This window comes from Ranitomeya imitator, chromosome 5 (assembly GCF_032444005.1).
Source record: "Ranitomeya imitator isolate aRanImi1 chromosome 5, aRanImi1.pri, whole genome shotgun sequence".
NCBI lineage: Eukaryota > Metazoa > Chordata > Amphibia > Anura > Dendrobatidae > Ranitomeya > Ranitomeya imitator.
The window spans coordinates 434091440-434105968 of NC_091286.1; the positions used below are offsets into that span (position 1 = coordinate 434091440).

Here is a 14529-nt window from a genome sequence, read left to right on the forward strand (position 1 = left end):
AAGTATACAAATTCCAACCGATCAGCTAAACAAGAGCGGGGATCTGATCGCAGGATGGATGATACTCCATACAGAATGCTAGAATGTGAAAAAAGCAACAAGTAAGACTAGAAGAATTGCATGTGCCAAGGTATAGATCAGTCCCCTTGTTGGTCCAAAACCTCAAAATCCTTCACTGACATACAAATATTAAGTGACACGTGCCAAGGTCCTTAACCATCCACATGTCAATCTCATATCTCACCTGGTAGATCTGCAGCAGATAACATAGATCTTACCAAAACTACAGCACCCAGTAAAGTAAGTGACACATAACTGGAATTAGGGTCCCTGCCCCGACATTATGCTGCTCTCAAGTGTGGTAGCAAAAACCTTGTGACAGATTCTCTTAAAAGGGAGTCTGTCAGCAGCTTTTCCCAATATAAACAAAGCCCCCACCTTTATCTGGTCTATTACTGCTGTCCATCATCCTGTATATGAGCCCACCCTGAAAATGTAAAAAACACATTTTATAAGTCATGAGTAGAGTTGAGCGAATTTGTCAAAATTCGGTTCCAATTATGATTGGTGGCGAAAACTGTTTTGGCAATATTCACCGAATGTCATTGGAGTCAATGGGAATAGAAATTAACGAGTATATTCGGAACTGATAATCCAACAAATTCAGCACGAATAGGGCACCACTATGGTTAGAATATGGCAAATTAAGATTCAGCGACCGAACACATTCGCTCATCTCTACTCCTGAGCGATATGCTAATCTGCGTCACCTCTGTTGGTAGAATGGTTGTTCTCCTGTCCGTACTACATCAGCCATGCACATCTTGTGCCTACAAAGGTGAAGCACAGTGGCAATGTGCTCTGCCTGAGGGCAGTTAGGGTCTGCAATGCGCTGGCTTCACGTCCTCTAAATGGGCACCAGTGCATTACAGGACTTTGTCTGCCCTTAGTAGGACAAAGCTAACTGTGCCTGTGCTTGAAAGACTCGCAGGGGTCTATGGATGACGATGATTCTGCTGGTAGACTCACAGACCCCTAAAGCCCATTGCACCAGACACTGCTGATCAGTGTGGGGCACAGGACAATTATAAAAGGCTGTTTATATTCGGAAAACCTGGTGACAGCTTTCCCTTAAAGGGAACCTGTAACATTATACATACAGTCCGATCTCTGGTGTGCAGAAGAAGAATGATATATAGGTTTGCAAGAAAAGATTCAGTATAACTTGTATTTTATCAAAGAGAATCTGTCAGCAGTTTTTTGCTATGCAATCTGAAGAAAGAATGAGGTAGGGGTTAAAACACTGAATTCAGTGATGTGTCATTTATCAGGCTCTGTGCTGCCTACATACAATGAAGGTTTTATTACTAGGGAATTCTTATTGCTGGGATAGCTGGCTCATGCCAATTTGTCAGACCACACCCCCTCCTGTGATAAGCAGCTCACTGTCAATAGACAATATACAGAGTGTCGGCTGTGGACAGGGTTAGCTTCCTGAGCTCAGCTACATGCTACTTCTAAAAATTCTGTGTCACAACTGCTGCACTCCGTAAACTAAGTGAGACATCGCTGGAACCAGCTATTCGTACATTATGCGTCTCAAATGAGGTGGCAAAAATCTTGGTGACAGATTCCCTTTAACGGAAATCCCTGGTCTTTATATGCAGGAGTCCAGTGGGCGGTGCTACTAGTAATTGACATTCAGAGTCCTGCAGTAAAGACTTTGAATCTCCCAGCAGAACCACCCACTGGACTCCTGCAGCCAAACACCAGGGATTTCAATTCATAAAATACAATTTATACAGAATCTTGTGCCACAAAAATGTATATCAGTCTAACCAGCTGCTCCAGGTCTGGAACATCCTGTTTGCAGAGTAGATAACATTTTCAACATGACAGGTTCTCTCTAAAGAGACTGTCAGCCCAGAATGGATGCTCAAACCAAGTGCTGCTCCGTTGCGGGGTCAATCATTTATATACTCCTTCCCACTCACTTGGGTTCCCTCATCTCCACCAGCCCTTTACTTGACTGACAGCTCTGGCATGATAGAGTCAAGAAGGGCAGAGATAGAGGGGCACCGAGCAGGTGGGAAGGTGTACCTAAATGACTGGCCCTGCCATGGAGTATTGAGCGCCTGTACTTGGCTTGAACAGTCATTCTGTGCTGACAGAGTCCCTTTAAAAACAGGTTTTTGGCCAAAATATAGGACTCTCACAAAAATTCTTAAAAAGACCAGATAAATATGAATAGAGCACTAAAGCCAATACAAGTTTGACTCTCAGGAGCGCAATAAATTCACCAAGAACAAATAAAAGCCCACCAAATAGGAGGAGGAGTAAAAAACAATATGGCCACGTAGTCACAGGCGATTGCTACCAGGGCTGTGGAGTCGGAGTTGAAGAGTCGGAGGCCATTTTGGTGGAGTCGGTCTCATGGCAGGGCTGTGGAGTCGGAGGCCATTTTGGTGGAGTCGGTCTCATGGCAGGGCTGTGGAGTCGGAGGCCATTTTGGTGGAGTCGGTCTCATGGCAGGGCTGTGGAGTCGGAGCCCATTTTGGTGGAGTCGGTCTCATGGCAGGGCTGTGGAGTCGGAGTTGAAGAGTCGGAGGCCATTTTGGTGGAGTCGGTCTCATGGCAGGGCTGTGGAGTCGGAGGCCATTTTGGTGGAGTCGGTCGCCATTTTGGTGGAGTCGGTCTCATGGCAGGGCTGTGGAGTCGGAGCCCATTTTGGTGGAGTCGGTCTCATGGCAGGGCTGTGGAGTCGGAGTTGAAGAGTCGGAGGCCATTTTGGTGGAGTCGGTCTCATGGCAGGGCTGTGGAGTCGGAGGCCATTTTGGTGGAGTCGGTCTCATGGCAGGGCTGTGGAGTCGGAGCCCATTTTGGTGGAGTCGGTCTCATGGTAGGGCTGTGGAGTCGGAGTCAGAGCCCATTTTGGATTCGGAGTCAGTGTCAAGGAAATTGAAGCAAAGGTTTTGCTTACTGACTCCACAGCCCTGATTGCTACACAAATGCCAGGCGCGGTCATCGAGCCGATAGTAACAATATCCAGGACAACTGCTTCAGGCTGCACAAAATTCTACCAGTAAAAACAGGAGTACATGGATATGTGGTTTTATGGAGTAGAAAATGGGTAAATATGAAATCAACTGATGCAACCCATCAGAGCTCACAGCATAAATGGATGAGGGGCATTAGACCGCCACTTCAATCAATAGGCTTAAAGGGTTAGGCACCTCAGTGATTCATAATACCTAATCAATACACAGAAGAAAGCAAAGCTACAAGAAGGAAGGGAGATTCATTAGCGAGGGGGCGAGGAGGGTCCAATTATTCATGCATGATGGGTCCTGCAGTGTTTTCAGGGCAAACAATGACCCAATCTTATGTGGCGGACAATCGCCAACATGGCACTGAATGCAGAGTATGAGTAGTGAAATGACGACTGCAGGCGCCACATGAGCAGGAGTATATATTATCTGGCAGGCTCTTATTTTCAGAGATCCCGTGATATAATAAAGCATATTTCTCCATTCCCAGGTGCACCAGTCCTGGCATACCAATAAGGGGTCCAGAGATACCAGTGGGACCAGGGTCCCTGTGCTTACGGGTCCTAAAGGTCTTCCTGCTCCATAAGATACCAACGTTATAAATGGCGCATGTGGAGAGGCCAGGGTACAGAATTTGTATCGGGACCAGGAGTATCTTGGTTATTAATAATTACTAATAAACAGCAAACGTTTCCTATAAAAAATAGCACATGGGAAAGGTAACAAAAAAGAGCATATTGAGTTATTGCTGCAGTTTTTCTGCACCAAACCCCAGAGAGTCAGCAGGAGAAACACTGCATAGAATACGTGCATTATTAATGTATTTCTATGTGCGGTTCTGCGTGCATTTCTTCCCCATTCATTCAAAATAAGTGAAATACTGCAAAACACTGAAAGAACGGACATACTGCTACGGATTTAATAATGCTTTGGTGGTGCAAATCCGCTAAGGAAAGTATAAGCAGCGGATGCATGAAATTTTAGAAATCTGCTGGTAATGTTAAAACTGCAGCTTTATTTTTAACTTTGTTTTTGGTTTGGTTTTTTTTTCCATATATTTTTCAGTGTGTGAACAAGCCTTAAAGAATGTTGTGTTTGGGAGAGGAAAAAAAACCCCAAAACCCAGGAACCCAAAAACACATAAAAGCAGAGAGAGATGCAATGATTGTACAATTTAAGATTTTCACCGACATCAAAACTAGCACCTTTGAAAAAAAAAAATGGTAAAAAGGTTAATATTTTATGATAACTACATGACGCGAGAACCACCGCATAGGGTTTTCCCATAAGGGAAACATATAATTGATTACAAGGGGCCCTGAGTAGCCATTCTCTCTCACACAACCACAGTGAGGGGGCTTCAACAAACCAGCACTCTCCCTCTCCATTAAAGTACGGTATATAGGACGGAGGAGCACAGCCGGTAGATTATATACGCAGTGTTGTGGTATGACCCATTACCGCACAATTGATGATTGGATGTCACTTGTACATGGTACATACACTGTGTGCACAATGATTGGGGAAGTCATTTGTCAAAATGGGCTAAAAAAAAAAAAAAAAAAAGGATTTAACCGACTGAAAAGTCAAAAATTGTCAAGTCTTACATAGGGATGCTGCACTCTTGTAATTGCTAAGATATTGGGACATTATCACAGAACCATCAAAAGTTTGCTGGAAATAGTTAGCAGGGTTGCATAAAACGCGTTGAAAAAACATTATCTGTCAAATATTTGAGAAGACTCAAACGTGAAGCAACCAGGAACCCATTGCCCTCCACTGCTGTCATATTCCAGACCTGCCGCCTCTCTGGAGAAGAAGTACAAGGTGCTCAGAGACATGGCCAAAGGAAGGCTGAACCTGACCACCATTGGAAACAGAAGTTAAAATGTTAACACTGGGCCAAGAAATATCTAAAGAAAGGTTTTTCCAAGATATCGCAATAGACCAGATCAGTGACGGCCGCAGACCTCCACTTCAACCCAGATGCCAGCAAGGTAAAGCTGGGCTCGTGCTATGGCCTGGTATTAAGGATGACAAACTTGCACCTTTTCGTTGTGAAGATGGACTCAAAATCAAGACCCAAACCTAATGCCAGTTTTTATAAGACACTTTCTTCAAGCAGTCGTACGTGGAAAAGTTTGCATTTAAAACAACAAAACATGATTTTTATGCAGGGCAATGTTTCATCGCAAGCATGGAAGTCTCCACTTAAAGTTGATAATAAACAGATTAAAGGGAACCTGTCACCTGAATTTGGCGGGACCGGTTTTCGGTCATATTGGCGGTGTTTGATTCACCCTTTCCTTACCCGCTGGCTGCATGTTGACCGCAATATTGGATTGAAGTTCATTCTATGTCCTCCGTAGTACACGCACGCGCAGTATGCTTTGCCCAACTGCGGGCAAAGCCGAAAAGCATTAGTGCGCATGCGCCGGCGCACTATGTCCCGGAAGTATTTTGCTGTGTTCCGGGCCAAAGTGCGCCGGCGCATGCGCACTAATGCTTTTCGGCTTTGCCCGCAGTTTGGCAAAGCATACTGCGCGTGCGCAAGGCAAGATTGCCTTGCGCAGGCGTGTACTACGGAGGACAGAGAATGAACTTCAATCCAATATTGCGGCCAGCATGCAGCCAGCGGGAAAGGAAAGGGTGAATCAAACACCCGAAAGCTCCGCTTAGGCCATGGTTGGATAGCTTCGACTTGGTGAAAAGAAGGGCAGCTATATTGATCACTGACATTTTTTTTGAGATGTCAGAAATGTATTTTTTGTACATTTTGAGTGGTTTGATTCTCACTTTAACAGATGAAAATAAACTGAGATGAGAAAACACGGGTATTACATACCTGGTAATGTGTTTTTTCATGAGACATGACGGCACCACGAGAGAGGGGATCCGCCCATGAAGGACAGGAAACCTTCAAGATAAAAGGGGCGGCTCCTCTCTCCACATCAGTTGTTTTACAGAGTACGAGAGGAACTCCGCTGGTTAGTGTACACATAAATAATACATCATATACGGTTCTATTCACCAATACCCCAGGGAGTGTATAATACAAATAATGCTAATAATGCACCCAACTAATGACGTGATCAAAAGGGTGGGAATATAAGGGTGCCGTCATGTCTCATGAAAAAACACATTACCAGGTATGTAATACCCGTGTTTTTCCATCATACATGACGGCACCACGAGAGAGTTACAGAGATTTGTATTCTCTTCTAGGGAGGGATCACTGCTTGTAACACTCTTCTCCCAAAAGTGAGATCAGAGGTAGCAGATAGGTCTAGTCTATAATGTTTAAAAAATGTAGACGGAGAGGACCAAGTGGCCGCCTTACAGATTTGGTCGATGGTAGCATCTGCTCTCTCCGCCCACGACGTCGCCATGGCCCTCGTGGAGTGGGCTTTCAGACCCTGTGGAACAACCCTGCCTGCACTACTATATGCTAGAATAATGGCCTCTCTCACCCATCTAGCTATAGTCTGTTTTGAGGCTTTAAGGCCCTTCCTTGACCCCTGGAATGAAACAAATAAAGCCCTCTGTTTCCTCCAGGATTTAGTCACCTCTAGATACTGTAGGATACATCTCCTAACGTCTAGGCAAGGGGGTCTCTCCTCTTTTTTGTTACTGGGATTGGGACAGAAAGAGGGTAGGGTTATATCCTGAGCTCTATGGAATCTCGATACCACTTTGGGGAGATATGCCGGATCTAATTTTAATACAACCCTATCGTCCATAATTTGTGTGTAAGGGGGGTCAGCTGACAACGCGTGTAAATCCCCCACCCTACGGGCCGACGTAAGTGCCACTAACAAAGCTGTTTTTAATGTTAGTATTTTATCAGAAGTTGTATTTAACGGCTCAAAGGGGCTTTCCGTCAGGGCAGTTAACACTAGATTTAGATCCCATGGTGGAGGAGTAGGAGATGGGACAGAGTCAGCTCTACTACAGGCTCGGATAAACCTCACCACCCACCTATTACTTGCCAGGTCACAGTTGAATAGGGCTGCTAAGGCTGAAATGTGTACTTTGAGGGTACTAACAGCTAACCCCAGATCTAAGCCCTTCTGCAGGAACTCCAGTATTGCCACTATCGGGACCTCCCCTTCCCGTATTGGCCCTGAGCTGGACAGGAATTTCTTCCATATCCTCCCATAGATCTTGGTCGTTACTGGTTTTCTGCTGCTGAGCAAGGTGGATATTAACCCAGCTGAGAACCCTTCTTTCTCTAGTAACGACCGCTCAAATGCCAGGCTGTCAAATGAAGCCCGGAGTTCTGCGGGTGGTTGAAGGGACCCTGAGTTAGAAGGTCCTGGTCTTCCGGGAGAACCCACGGGTCCGTCACTGACATCACTCTCAGCCAGTAGAACCACGGTCTTTTCGGCCAGAAGGGCGCTATCACGATCACTCTGGCCATGTCTTCCCTGATCTTCCTCAGAACCACTGGGATTAGACATATCGGTGGGAAGGCATACCGGAGTCCAGATGTCCATTTTATGCTGAAGGCGTCTACTGAAAACGGCCTGTCTGTAGGGTTCAGGGAGCAGAATTTTTGGACTTTCTTGTTGACTTTTGAGGCAAAGAGGTCCACCCTGGGTTTTCCCCACATGTGCACTATCCGTTGAAAAACTGACTTTTTTAGGGACCATTCCCCTTGCCTCAAGTGGTTCCTGCTTAGAAAGTCTGCCTTTATGTTGTCCACACCTCGGATATGCAGGGCCGATAATGACAGGAAGTGCTTTTCGGCTAGAGACATGAGTCTTGTGGTTATGTGCATCAGTGCCCGAGAGCGGGTGCCTCCCTGGTGGTTCACGTATGCGACCGCTGTTCGGTTGTCCGATAGGACTCTCACATGATGCCCTGCCAAGTGTGGAAGTAATCTCTCTAGCGCCCTTTCTATTGCTAGGAGCTCCCACTCATTTGAGGATAGATCTTTCTCCTCTTGAGCCCAGGGGTCTTGGACCCATAGTGTGTCTGAGTGAGCTCCCCATCCCCATGGACTGGCGTCCGTTGTGATTACCATGGAGGCTGTGAGTGTCCAGGGAACTCCTCTGGGGGATGACTATCTGTAACCACCATCTGAGAGATTGGAGCACAGAGAGTGGGAGAGTGAGTTTCTGCTCTAACTGTCCCTGAAGTTCTCGGTCGTTCTGCAGCACACACCATTGCAGTTCTCTTGCATGGAACTGGGCCCATTTTACTGCCGGTATGCAGGAGGTTAGGGACCCCAACACCGACATGGCCCTTCTTAAGGTCATTTCCGGCTTTTTTAATGTGGCCATAATCATCTGTTTGATTTTTTCTTCTTTTTCTTCTGGGAGGCGGCACTCCTGTGCCACGGAGTCCACCGTTATCCCCAGGAAATTCTGGACCATTGCCGGCTCTAACTTGGACTTCTTGAGATTTAGTTGCCATCCCAGTGTCTGAAGAGTGTCCATCACTATCCTGACCTGCTCCTGACAATGAGAAAAGTTATTTCCCACTATCAGGAAGTCGTCCAAGTAGGGAATTATTAGAGAGTGTCCTTTTCCCTGAGATGTGCTGTGACCTCTGCAATCAGCTTCGTAAATACGCGTAGGGCGGTTGCTATCCCAAAGGGCAGAGCCCTGTACTGGAAGTGACGCAGCTGGGACCCCATCTGAACTGCCACTCTGAGGAACTGACGATCTTGTTGTCTGATTGGGACGTGATAATAAGCGTCCTTGAGGTCGAGGACGGACATGTAGCACTGGGGATAGAGAAGTTTCACCGCCGATTTTATGGTTTCCATCTTGAATGATGGTACTACAAGAAATTTGTTGAGGCCTTTTAGATTTATAATTGTCCTCCAAGAGTTGTCCGGTTTTTTTATGAGAAAAAGAGGGGAATAGAATCCTTCCCTCCTTTCGTCTATAGGAACTTCTTCCAAGACGTGCTTGTCTAGGAGTGATGTTACTTCCCCCTCCAGACTGTCTTGCTTCTCTTGGGAGGACTGTACCGGGGTCTGCATATACCTTCTTGGAGGCCAGTGGTGAAACTTTATTCTTAGGCCTGATCCTACGATCTGCCGGATCCATATGCTGGAGGAGATCCTCTCCCAGGCTGGAAGGAAGTGAGAGAGCCTCCCTCCCACCTGAGAAGGACCGTCACTGGGAGGGTTTTTTGGTGTCTCTGGGGGACTTGCCGAAATAGAAGCCCTTTCCTCCCCTGGGTCGCTTGTCCAGGTTGCTTCTGTCTCGGTCCCTGTACTGCTGTCTTCGGAATCTTTGGCCTCTCCGAAAGGAGCGACGAAAGGGCTAAAACGGCTGTCTTGGAAAGTTCTTCTTTTTATCCCCGGCCTTCTCCAGTACCTCATCTAATGCTGGTCCGAACAGGAAAGTTTCCCTCACAAGGCAAAGAACAAAGCTTCATTTTGGCCTGAGTGTCCCCTGGCCAGCATTTAAGCCATACGGCACGGCGTTCAGTGTTAGCTAACGCTGCTGATTTTGCTGCCAGCCTAGCAGAGTCTGCTGATGCTTCAGCCAGAAACATAGCCGCTGCCCTCATAGTTGGAAGTGACTCTAAAATAGCTTCCCTGGGAGCTTTTTGCTCCACCTGTTCCTCCAGGTTGTCTATCCAGATCTTAAGGGATCTGGTGACACAAGTGGCCGCGATAGTTGGCCTTAGTGCTTCCCAAGCTGTCTTCAGGGAACTGTCCACCTTCCTGTCCAGAGGTTCTTTTAGAGAACCTAGGTCCTCGAACGGCAGGGAGGATTTCCTGGCCACTTTTGAGACCGCCACATCGATTTTTGGGGCTCTGTCCCAAGATGAGGATGCTTCCTTTTCAAAGGGATACCTTCTTTTTAGGGAGGTAGTTATCTGGGACCTTTTTTCTGGCTTTTGCCATTCCCTTTTGATCAGTTCTTGTATTTGATCGTTAACAGGGAATGATCTCCGTTTCTTCTTTTGTAGGCCACTGAACATGAGTTCTTGGGCTGTCTTTTTGGCCTTCTCCTCTACCAGCCCCATGGTAGAGCGAACAGCTTTAATAAGTTTATCTGTAGCCTCTGCTGGAAAGGTGTCTTCCTCCTCAGAGCTACTATCAGAAGAGCGGGCCATATCAGAATCCTGCTCTGACCCCGAGGAATCCTTTGGGATGCTATGGAGGGGCTGGATCTGTCCCTAGATCTGGCATCTGTGTCAGGTGTCTGTAATGCTCTTACGGACTTAGAGACTTCGGACTGAATCAGAGATCTTAGGCTGTCCATAAAGGAGGGTGTTTCCTCCGCCACAGTCTGGTTAATACAGTCCTGACACAGTCTTTTACCCCAAGATGACATTAAAGGCTTTTTACATAAGGGACATTCTCTATTTTTAGTCTTCGCCTTATACTTTTTGGGGACCTCCTATACTCCAACCCCGCAATGTATGTAAGAAAAGAGGGGAGAGACGGAGATAAGAGAAGAGAAAAGAACAGACATTAGCGTGCTGGACTTTCTCGTAGTTCACTCACCACTCGGACGTTTTCAAAGTACGGGTACCGGATCCGGAGGTTGGCTGGTTTTCTCCGTGTCTCCCAATGAGACTAGGGACCCCCTCCTTGTTACGCCGATCCGTCCGTATACTGTCCGAGCGGCTTTTGCTGCTGACATGGCGGGTCTGGCTCTTTTCGCTTGAGCGAGACCGCCTCTCCTGCACCTCCTGCTGTGGCATCAAATGCTCTGGCGAGAAACTCTCCATTATACACACCAGCAAACAACAAGAGTAGTCACCTTCAACCTGACCTGGTTTTAGTGACACAGGGCAGCACTTCTAGCTCGTTTAAATAGATTCACTTTTTTTTTTTTTTTATGAATCACCTGGTTGATCCTGCCTTTATTGGCTGCTCAGCACCAGGTGTATTTAATCCAATTAACTACCTGGCTGATCGTGCCTGCACCACCTCCGTGCATGTAATCAATCAAACACTTGGTTGATCCTGCATCTGCCACCGCTAGCGCAATGCTGCTGTATAAACAAAGCGTGCCCCTGGCACTACTTCCGGGGCGCGCTCTTAATCATTCACCTGGTTGATCCTGCCTCTGACCCAAGTGCCACCGCTGGGTTCTGCGCGCGCACCCTGCACTTACTTCCGGTGCGCGCTGCTCTGTCGCCCTCCAGCGTCCATGCACTCACCTTCCAGGCGCGCATCCGGTCCTTACTTCCGGTGCGCGCCGAAGATTCCTGTCCTCCTGCCCCAGTGCCCTGCACAAACGTTCCGAGCGCTGCTGCCCAGCGATGTGCGCACGCGCGGCCGCCTCCTGGAATCATGGCGCCGGCCAGGCAGGAAACTCTGCAGTGTCCCCTCCATCCGACACGCCACGCTCACCTCCAGATCCATGCTGTCAGATACCGCTCCACACCTCTCCGCTTGTCTCAGGTACCGATCCAGGAAGGAAGGAGAGGGGGGAAGGGGAGGGGGTGGGCTGGGGGGGACCATCTGCAGTGCTCAACAGGGATGGCATAAAACCTCCAAGGAGCCTTACCTAGCCTGGGCACCAATGTGTCTCACAGGCTGCATGGCCACCATAGTCAACAGGGAGGGAGCACCTTTGTGACCTCCGAGGACAATTGGCAGGTGGATTATTTTATTTTTTTTTTTTGGTAAAAGGGAAGGCCTCCGAGGCTCCAACTTCACCCGGGCATTCGCCTCGCGGGCTGTGGCCATGCTTCGCTCAGGGGGGGCATGGTATACATTGACCCCCGAGGCGACTACGGGTACCTGGTGACGGGTGCAGCAGACAGCGCCTGCCCAAATCCACCCGACCCAGATCCCGGCATCCTCTTCAATCTTCATCAGATGTCTTCCATCTTGAGGGTTCCCCGTCAAGGACAGGAAACCAACTGATGTGTAGAGAGGAGCCGCCCCTTTTATCTTGAAGGTTTCCTGTCCTTGATGGGCGGATCCCCTCTCTCGTGGTGCCGTCATGTATGATGGAAAAATTAATATTTGTCATTTCGGTGCATAATAATTCTGCACACAGATATTCTAAGAAATAACCTCACTTTCACTTTCTTACATATTCAGGTTGAATAACCCTTGGACTGACCTCCAGCACTGAAGCTCAATAGGAAAATAAATCATCAAAAATACAAATTGCCTAATAATTCTACAGTGTTGAACGGGAATCATTTTTCTGGATATTTATACCATCCTTCGGGGGCCACACAAATTGCGCTCTACCTCTGCCCACAAAGTACGTCCTGCCGCTAATAGTGATGTCAGGACGGAATCTTTGATTGCATACCCCTCAGCGTTTAGTAGTGGGCACTGCATGCGCGGCTCACAGAGGAAGAAGAAATGAATGGGCCGGCCAAAATAAAGCGGTCGGCCCAAGCAATGTGAATCGGCCCGGGGGCCAAATAAAAGGTGATAGAGGGCTATTTTGGCCCGCGGGCCTCAGGTTCCCCACCCTCTGCAGAGGAACATACAGAACCTCTCTATCAGTACTGTGCCTTTTTAGTTGACCATGCCTTTTTTGGTAATTATTTGGGGCAAGTGTCCCAATAATGCCAGAGTATGTATACAGAGCAAGGTGCCCGGAAGCTAATCATCTTTTCCATGTAACTCTAATTCATGTGGGGCTCCCCAAGGGCCGGAGATGAAGCAGCGCCGCTCGCTCCTAGCGCACACGGTCATAGAAGAGATGTGCGGTACTTAGAGAATATTGCACAACTGTTTTCTCACAGTTTTCATTACTTTTCAAAATGAAATCTTCATCTATACCCAGACGCGGATGCCGGGCATTACTACTAAATAATAAAGCACAGCGAGATGAAATGTCCGTCTAGTTAGCAACATTTGGCATCACATTCTCTTTGGAACATTCATTTTCCACTGCGTTTCACATCAGTGATATAGCCTGACCCTACTGAAACATTGAACGTGAAGCCCAAAATGGAAATCACACCATTCACAACCCTGCTACCACCGCGCCAATGTGCCCATGTAGGCACGCCCGTTATCATGCAATATTACGCCATACTCTTCCAGTAGTTTCCCTGTATTCTGCTTATTGCAGTCTAGATAATTTCATCCTTCGTTATTCTCATAATTGTATTGAGTGCCACAAGAGGATATAGAGTAAGAGAATGAAAAATTCACAGGCAGACATAACCGTGGAACTATAGCCCTGACGTTTACCTCTGAACCCAAAAGCAATCTGGCCCATTTACATTAGTGTTTGTAGGCAGAAGTCACTGATAGTTTAATGGCAATCTCTACAATACTGCAGAATGTATTGTAACTGGAAACAAGGCTCATGGGGTCGTCAGGATGGATATGCCCATGACCATTAAGGGACAGGCTGGGTTCAGATAAAAGCAGGAAAAATCATCTATTTTTCATCCGGGTAAAATTAACAATTCTTCATGTGTATTTTTTTTTTATATATCCATGCTGCATCTGGGTTCCGCCTCAACAATTAAAAAAAAATAAAATGGCGAAATACAGTTTCCTATGTTAATAACCACAACGGATTCGTAAATATATATATATATATATATATATATATATATATATATATATATAATGTCAGGGCATGCTGGGATACTCAAAAGAGTAATCAGGGGGTAGAGGCTGCAGTCACTTATGACAGCCCTCGCGCCTTCCCTGAAACATAGCGTCGTCATCAGTGACCTTCATTTCAGGGGCTAGTCCCTCTGCAACGTGCACTGTGCACAATGACAGTACGCTCTCTCGCCGGCTCAGATTAGCAACAACAAGCTGGCAACAGAGCGCACTGTCAGTGCACGTTGTCAGAATACCAGCAAGTGATGACAGAAACTGCCACTAACAAGGGCCACAGCATCATATGTATAATTAGGGTTATAATAAAACAGTAATAATGAGAGGCCCGTTATGTCTTCTTTTAACACATCCGTTAATAGGATGCGCTAGTAAAATATTTTGCTGGCAATTCTCTTTTTAGAGTAACGGCACCGACAGAGCTAATGTCTCCTGAAGTTTTGAAGTGCTGTATTGGGTGCAGATACTGAACCAGCAGCTTGCGGTGCATTGCCTCTCAGTGCATTACAGGGTCCCCGATCTCTGCACCGATGTAAAACTACTGAGCAGAGACTCCGCTTAACAACTTTCCATCTCCCTGGACACAACAGCGAGTGGCACGGATTCCAGCAGCGGTACGACTATGCATTCTCCATGCAATGGCAGCATGACCTGCAGAGTCAGCGGTTTGATCCTCTGCGAGAAACACTTATGTCCGACTTTTACAGTCAAGAGGAAGAATCTAGAATAAATGTGCGACAGACACACTGGTGTAACATTTTATGCAATCAATATTACTAATTCGGATACAGTGCCTTCTCTCTAGCTGTAGGGGGGCCAAATGCAGTTTTGTGTGGAGGAGTTTTTACACAAGAAAACTATTAAAAAGTGTCTATCCTCTCCAAAATCCACCTAGAAGTAAGCCTAGTGCTTGTAAGGGACCTTCTGCTCAGAGAAGCATCACCTTTACTTCAA

The 14529-nt window shown here is 46.9% G+C and overlaps 1 protein-coding gene across 1 annotated transcript in view; it reads right to left on the bottom strand.

Annotated features, from left to right (window-relative positions):
* Window positions 1-14529, bottom strand: part of MB21D2 (Mab-21 domain containing 2) — a 129154-nt gene that overhangs the window by 15102 nt on the left and 99523 nt on the right. The window lies entirely within an intron of this gene.